A 6,598-nucleotide genomic window follows, 5' to 3' on the forward strand; every position below is an offset into this window, starting at 1 on the left:
AGCTCCTACCAATTTATCTACCTCCCGTTAAGCATTTAGATGTTTGTTGAGTGAAGAAATGATGAATGAAGAAATTACTGAATAAAGGAATGTGTTATTGAATGAAAGGGACGTTACAAGAGGAAAACTTGTATGGAAAGTTTGGGCATACTAAGTTTGTGCTGGTAAACCAGAAACCAGGTAAAGATGTGAAATAGCTATGAAATGTGCACTTAGATTATAAGAAAAAAAGCAGGATTTGAAGATATAGCTACAAATCATAGATGAGACAGTAATCTCCATGTAGAAAAATAAAATGCAAAAATAGAAAAAGCTCACAGAAATCTCTTAAGATGTAACTTTTTTGTGCATTTATCACATGGTTGCTAAGTCTTTTATCCAAAAATTATGCATTTCATCTATAGAAAAGATTTTGACTATATAAACTGTGGTTCATGGAAAAATGTTTTAATATATTACAGAAGGTTTATTGGCTAACCAGACTTACACTGACTCCTTATTTTCCTAAGTTAATGTCCTACTGTTTAAAATGGAAATTTCTTGCTGTATAAGTTCTTTATCTTGTTTTTCATGATTAACATCTGGCATTAATAATATGGTAGTTTGGAGAACAACTTAAATCATAAGGATTTTTTTGAGGGTTTGGTTTGTTTGGGATTCTAGCTTTATTACTTACACATGGTGTCATTCCCTTTAAAATTCAAAATTGAACACTGACTAACTTGTTTTCAAGCCTTGAAGTAATATTGCTTACACTACATGGACTAGCATGAAAATTTGTGTGAGCTCTGCCCAATCATCTTAACAGATCATTTGACTTTTCCCGTGGAAAAGTTTTGTTTCAGCCATGTGAATTTACTCACCTTATAGGTGACTTTCAACATTAGAAAGGCATTCTATTGCCCTGGCTGGTTTGGCTCAATGGATAGAGTATCAGCCTGTGGACTGAAGGGTGCCAAGTTCGATTCCGGCCAAGGGCACATGCCTGGATTGCGGACTCAATCCCCAGTAGGGGGCGTGCAGGAGGCAACCAATCAATGATTCTCTCTCATCATTGATGTTTCTATCTCCCTCTCCCTTCCTCTCTAAAATCAATAAATATATTTAAAAAAAGAAAAGAAAGGCATTCTATTTTCTATTTAATGAAAAATCATAAATTATCATTGAACATTTTTAGGTCTTAACAAAAAAAGGGCAAAGTTTTTGTAAATATAACAAAGTGTATTTAACCAAAATTTCTTAGAAATAGGGCTAGAAAAACGGTTTCATCAATATCAAGTTCATCATTTCCCAAGTGACAAAACTCTCAGGCCCAGGATGAGAGACTATTTCATTTTGTTATCAGCCAACAGCAAAGCCAGGATGAGATAAAACCCAGATCTTCTGATCAAATTCTGTGCTCCGGAAAATTTGCAATACTCATATAAGGACATATTTTTCACATGACTTTTTAAAACTACCCCTGCATCTCCAGTTACTCATGATGCAATCAGGCTTAATTGCCCATTTCACTGTGATAAAAATTGAATTGGTAAGAAGGGGAGTAATTATTTAAAACCCCAATTTTCTTACCCCTCATTGATAATTTCAAGATGTCTTCTCCATGGTCTTGGAGTGCCCTGAGTGCTTGATCCCAGGTTGCCCACCTTGGTAATTGCTCATGAACACATCCTTTATTGGCTTTCCTGCCTCCTTTCCCACTAAATTATTTCCCTTTCTCTCCTGGTTCCAGCCAAATCCTTCTCTCAGAATCTGCTTTATGGATAAAGTGAATGAGGACAAAGGGAGAATTGGGAAGTGTTTATCCTTTCCAGTCTCCAGAGAAGTGGTAAATAGAAAAGGGGACTTGGCAATGGCTTTTGGCATAGCCAGCCAACCATTTCTGCTATAGCAACTTTTATTAATCTCATTTAACAAAATGAAAAAATTATAGACTTGTTGTAATTGCTGAATTCATACAAGAAGTCATTGGTGTGATTGACAAATAGAATCTGCTATTTACTTGCCCTCGAGTCCAGGATGTGAGAGCATGCTCCCTGTGGCTGGAGGAAACCAGAAATAGAAATGGGTCTAAACTTTGCCTTAGCAGGTTTTGTAATCTCTTTTCTCTGCTCTCCAGACTGGGAGACAACATCTCTGATTTGTTTGTGCAGTTGAAATTTCTACCATTATATACTGCTTAATATGTACAGCTATTGTGTACTCATAATATTATCAATACAGTGGGGCCTTGACTTACGAGTTTAATTAGTTCCATGACGGAGCTCGTAACTCAAATTACTCGTATGTCAAATCAAAAGTGGACGAGTGAGACAAGTGATGCTGGGCTGATGTTGTGGCGTTCACTGTGACAGCTGCTCCAACTAGCAGTGGGGTATCTGAAGCTGGCTCGTAACCCAAATTTTAGCTCGAAACTCAAAGCAAAAAATAGGCTGAGAGACGGCTTGTATCTCGAAAAACTCGTTAGTCGGGACACTCGTAAGTCAAGGCCCCACTGTATATATTTATCAATTTTCGTTTACTGCTTAAAAATAGCAGCCTCTTTTATTATTACACTAGAGGCCCAGTGCATGAAATCCTGTGTGGGTAGGGTCCCTAGGCCTAGCCTGCGATCAGGGCCATCTTCCAGCCCGCCGCCACCCACCCCGGTTCCCTGTGGTTCCCTGTTCACCATCCTGCGATTGGAGCCTGCGGGCGGAGGGAGAGACCAAGAGCTCAGCCATTCCCTCCACTCACCAGTCCCCAGTCCTGCCCTGCCCTGCCACCAGCCACCCTGGTTCCCCATTTGCCATCCTGCAATTAGAGCCTGCAGTCCGGGGGGGAGGGACTGAGAGGTGGTCAATGCACCTCATAGCGACTGGTCAAACGGTCGTTCTGGTCATTACTCCGTTATGGTCACTGTGCATATAGGATGTATTTTTCTTCTTAATATCAGCCATAACCTAGATGACTAGGTTGCCCTTGATTACAAGAAACTTTTTCTATCAGGACCTAGGACTCTGGTAGGACTTCTAATTCTAGTTTCTGATTAAAAAAAAAAATATATATATATATATATATATATATATATATATATATATATATATATATATATATATATATATCATAGGCATAGCATAACAGTTTTGACACATTCTCTCCTTTTCTTTTTTAAAAGATATTTTATTGATTTCAGAGATGAAGGGAGATGGAGAAAGAGATAGAAACATCAATGATGAGAGAGAATCATCGATCAGCTGCCTCCTGCAAGCCCCACACTAGGGGTCAAGCCCATAACCGGGGCATCTACCCTGACCAAAATCGGACCGTGACCTCCTGGTTCATAGGTCTATACACAACCACTGAGTCATGCCGGCCAGGTGACCCATCATTTTCTACTCAAATTAGACTGATGAGTTTTTTTTGCTGCTGCTGGCATGTTAGCTATTTGTTGTTGTTGTTTTAAATTTTTACTGCTCTATTGTATAGACTTTAGACTTCCCTAAACCAAGTATATAGCATAAGTAAAGGCTAATTTTCACTTAGAAAAGAATATTAGCAGTGTCTGGATCTTTGTTGCTTTTCTTTTTTTTTTTTTTTTAATTTATTTTTTTTTAAATTTTTTTTTTTTTTATTGCTTAAAGTATTACAAAGGGTATTACATATGTATCCATTTTATCCCCCCGCCCTAGACAGTCCCCTAGCCTCCCCTATCACCCAGTGTCTTATGTCCATTGGTTATGCTTATATGCATGCATACAAGTCCTTTAGTTGATCTCTTACCCCCCTACCTCCTGCCCCCCAACCCTCCCTGGCCTTCCCGCTGCAGCTCGACAATCCGTTTGAGGCAGCTCTGCCTCTGTATCTATTATTGTTCAAAAGTTTATAATGGTCTCTATTGTCCACGAATGAGTGAGATCATGTGGTACTATTAGATGTTACTTTACCAGAAATTTATACCATCACCCCTAGTTAAAAAAAAAAAAGCAGGGGTTTGGGGGTGAAAGAACAAAAAAGAAAGGAGCTCTAAGGCAGTTACTTGTTTGCAAAAATGTGTTATGTGCCAAATTCACACAGCTTTTAATAAATGATATTGTGTAACATGTACTATCTGGAATCAGAATACTTACAATTTAGTAAAATAGATACAGGAAAAATATTTGGCCATTTTTACAATATGTTCATAGACTAAGCAATCTTGTGATTGCAACACAAGATACATAGAAACCATATTTTTTTGCCATCATTTATTTGTGTGTGTGTGTGTGCATGAAACATGAGAAATTAAATGTAAAACTAGTTTTCTTGTGAACGTTTCCTTTGGGTTTGCCAATAAAGAGATGATATAATTATTTCCAGATTTTGCATTAGCTTGATTCTGGTGTGTGTGTGTGTGTGTGTGTGTGTGTGTGTGTGTGTGTGTGTACATGCTAAATGTTCGTTTTGGAACATTTATTCTCATTTACCACTGTACGCAATTTAAGTTTAGTAGAATTATAACATGCTTTTGACATAAAGTTCCTGAACTAATTATGTGGGATTTAATTGCAGAGTGCAATGGTATACAATTATATGGCATCTGTAAAGATAATTTCAATTGGGTGTGGGATTATTTCCTTGTGAAATGTTTAAATTCATAGCTCAATTTCAGAAAGATAACTTGGAATATTAATTCATTGCCTCCAGGCTCCTTAGTCACAGCTGTTTCTTTTATAAACGCAGAAGCTTTGATGTGGCAATCCTCATGTTATTTTGTTGAGATCTTTCCACAAACATTTGGAATTATTACTGAGGACCAAATGATTCTGTCAGAGAGCTGAGAAATTCTTGAACTATTTGGCCATTTAGTATTGCTGATAATTTACATTGAGCATTCAATCTTTGTAAAGTTTATTTGCTTAGATTCTGAGAGTGAAAACTCTCATTTTCCAGGCAATGAACTGGTTTTAGACAATGCCTCACTAGTTTTATTTCTGTCAGAAACCATCTATGTTTATTTGAAGTTGGGTTATTTTGAAGGGCTAATAACAAAGGGTTGAATTTAGTAGTGATTGGTGTGTTTTGCTTTTTCTGGGCTGTCTTGCATTTAAACTTTTAATGAACCAATTGGATCAATCTTAGCGCTACAGCACTGCCATCAGATTTGCCTCTAAGCACTAAAAGCATCTAGCATCTATGTCTGTGTGTATTACTAAATAGCAATGGTAAAATGTGGGGGAAATACTCACATAATCTATTATTGTTTACCTTTACTAGTTACTAAATAAAATACTTCAAAAGTTAAGAAAAGAAAACACTAAATTTTAAGATGACTACTGTTATGGATTGTATAGCCCTAATCCCCAGTACCTCAGAATCTTCCAAGGGGTGATTAAATTAAAATTGGGCTTTTTAAAAGGATAAATCCTTATCTAACTGACTGGTGTGTATAAGAAGAAGAAACTTGAACTCGCTGAGGGAAACCAGGTTTTTGTGTGCAGAGAGGAAGGGCCACACGAGACACAGAGAGAAGACAGCCATCTGCAAGCCAAAGAGAAGGGCCTCGGGAGAAACCAAACCTGCCAACACCCTGGGTTTAGACTTCTAGCTTCCACGACTGTGAGAAAATAAATTTTTGTTGTCTGAGCTACCCAGTTTGTGGTGTTGTTATGGCAACCCTGAAAAACAAATTACACCTGCCAATCATCCTATATAATAAAAACCAAGAGACTGAAACAGCGGAACAACCAGAACAACCAGAGACCAGAATGACCACGGCCCCTCACCCCAGCCGGCCACCCCCCAGCGAGTGCTTAGGGGCGATCCGGCACACAGAGGTGGTTAGGGGCAACAGGCAGGCAGGGTGCTTAGGAGCGATCAGGAAGGCAGAGGCGGTTATGGGTGATCAGGCAGGCAGGCAGGGGGGCTAGGGGTGATCAGGCAGGAAGGGAGAGTGGTTAGGGGAGATTAGGCAAACAGGCAACCAGTTAGAGGCCAGCAGTCCCAGATTGCGAGAGGGATGTCCGACTGCCAGTTTAGGCCTGATTTGTGGGATCGAACCTAAACCGGCAGTCAGACATCTCCAGAGGAGTCCCAGATTTTGAGAGGGTGCAGGCCAGGCTGAGAAACACCCCCACCCCTGTGCATGAATTTCGTGCACTGGGCTTCTAGTAGAACTATATAGATGATAATATTTTAAAGAGAGAAGCACATTTAACAATACATTTGGAAAGAGTGATGATCAAATGTAAGTTGTTTGGGATTCCATATATTTGAAGGAAAAAGAGGAGAAAACTACACAGTAATTTTAATATTTAGCTGTAGAACAGAAACTTGTAATTGAGGGAAGTGAAATCCCACCAAGTGAAAGTGTATTACTATTAGTGAGTAAAGTTGTTTATATAGACCGAATGGAACAAAGTGATTTTACTAAGCACATAAATAATAATATTCACTGCAGGACACCCAAAGTGAAATCGGTATCTATCTCTATACTTGCAAGCTGAAATGCAGTCAAAGGTCACTCAGATTTAGTCACCTCAGTCAAGTGACCCAGGGGACCATGTGCAATTTCCTTCCCTTCTTCTGTAGCTCCTTTTCAACTTTACTCCACGCATCTGCACCTTTAACTCATACTTTT

The sequence above is a fragment of the Myotis daubentonii genome, chromosome 2 (assembly GCF_963259705.1).
Source record: "Myotis daubentonii chromosome 2, mMyoDau2.1, whole genome shotgun sequence".
In the NCBI taxonomy this organism is placed as follows: Eukaryota; Metazoa; Chordata; class Mammalia; order Chiroptera; family Vespertilionidae; genus Myotis; species Myotis daubentonii.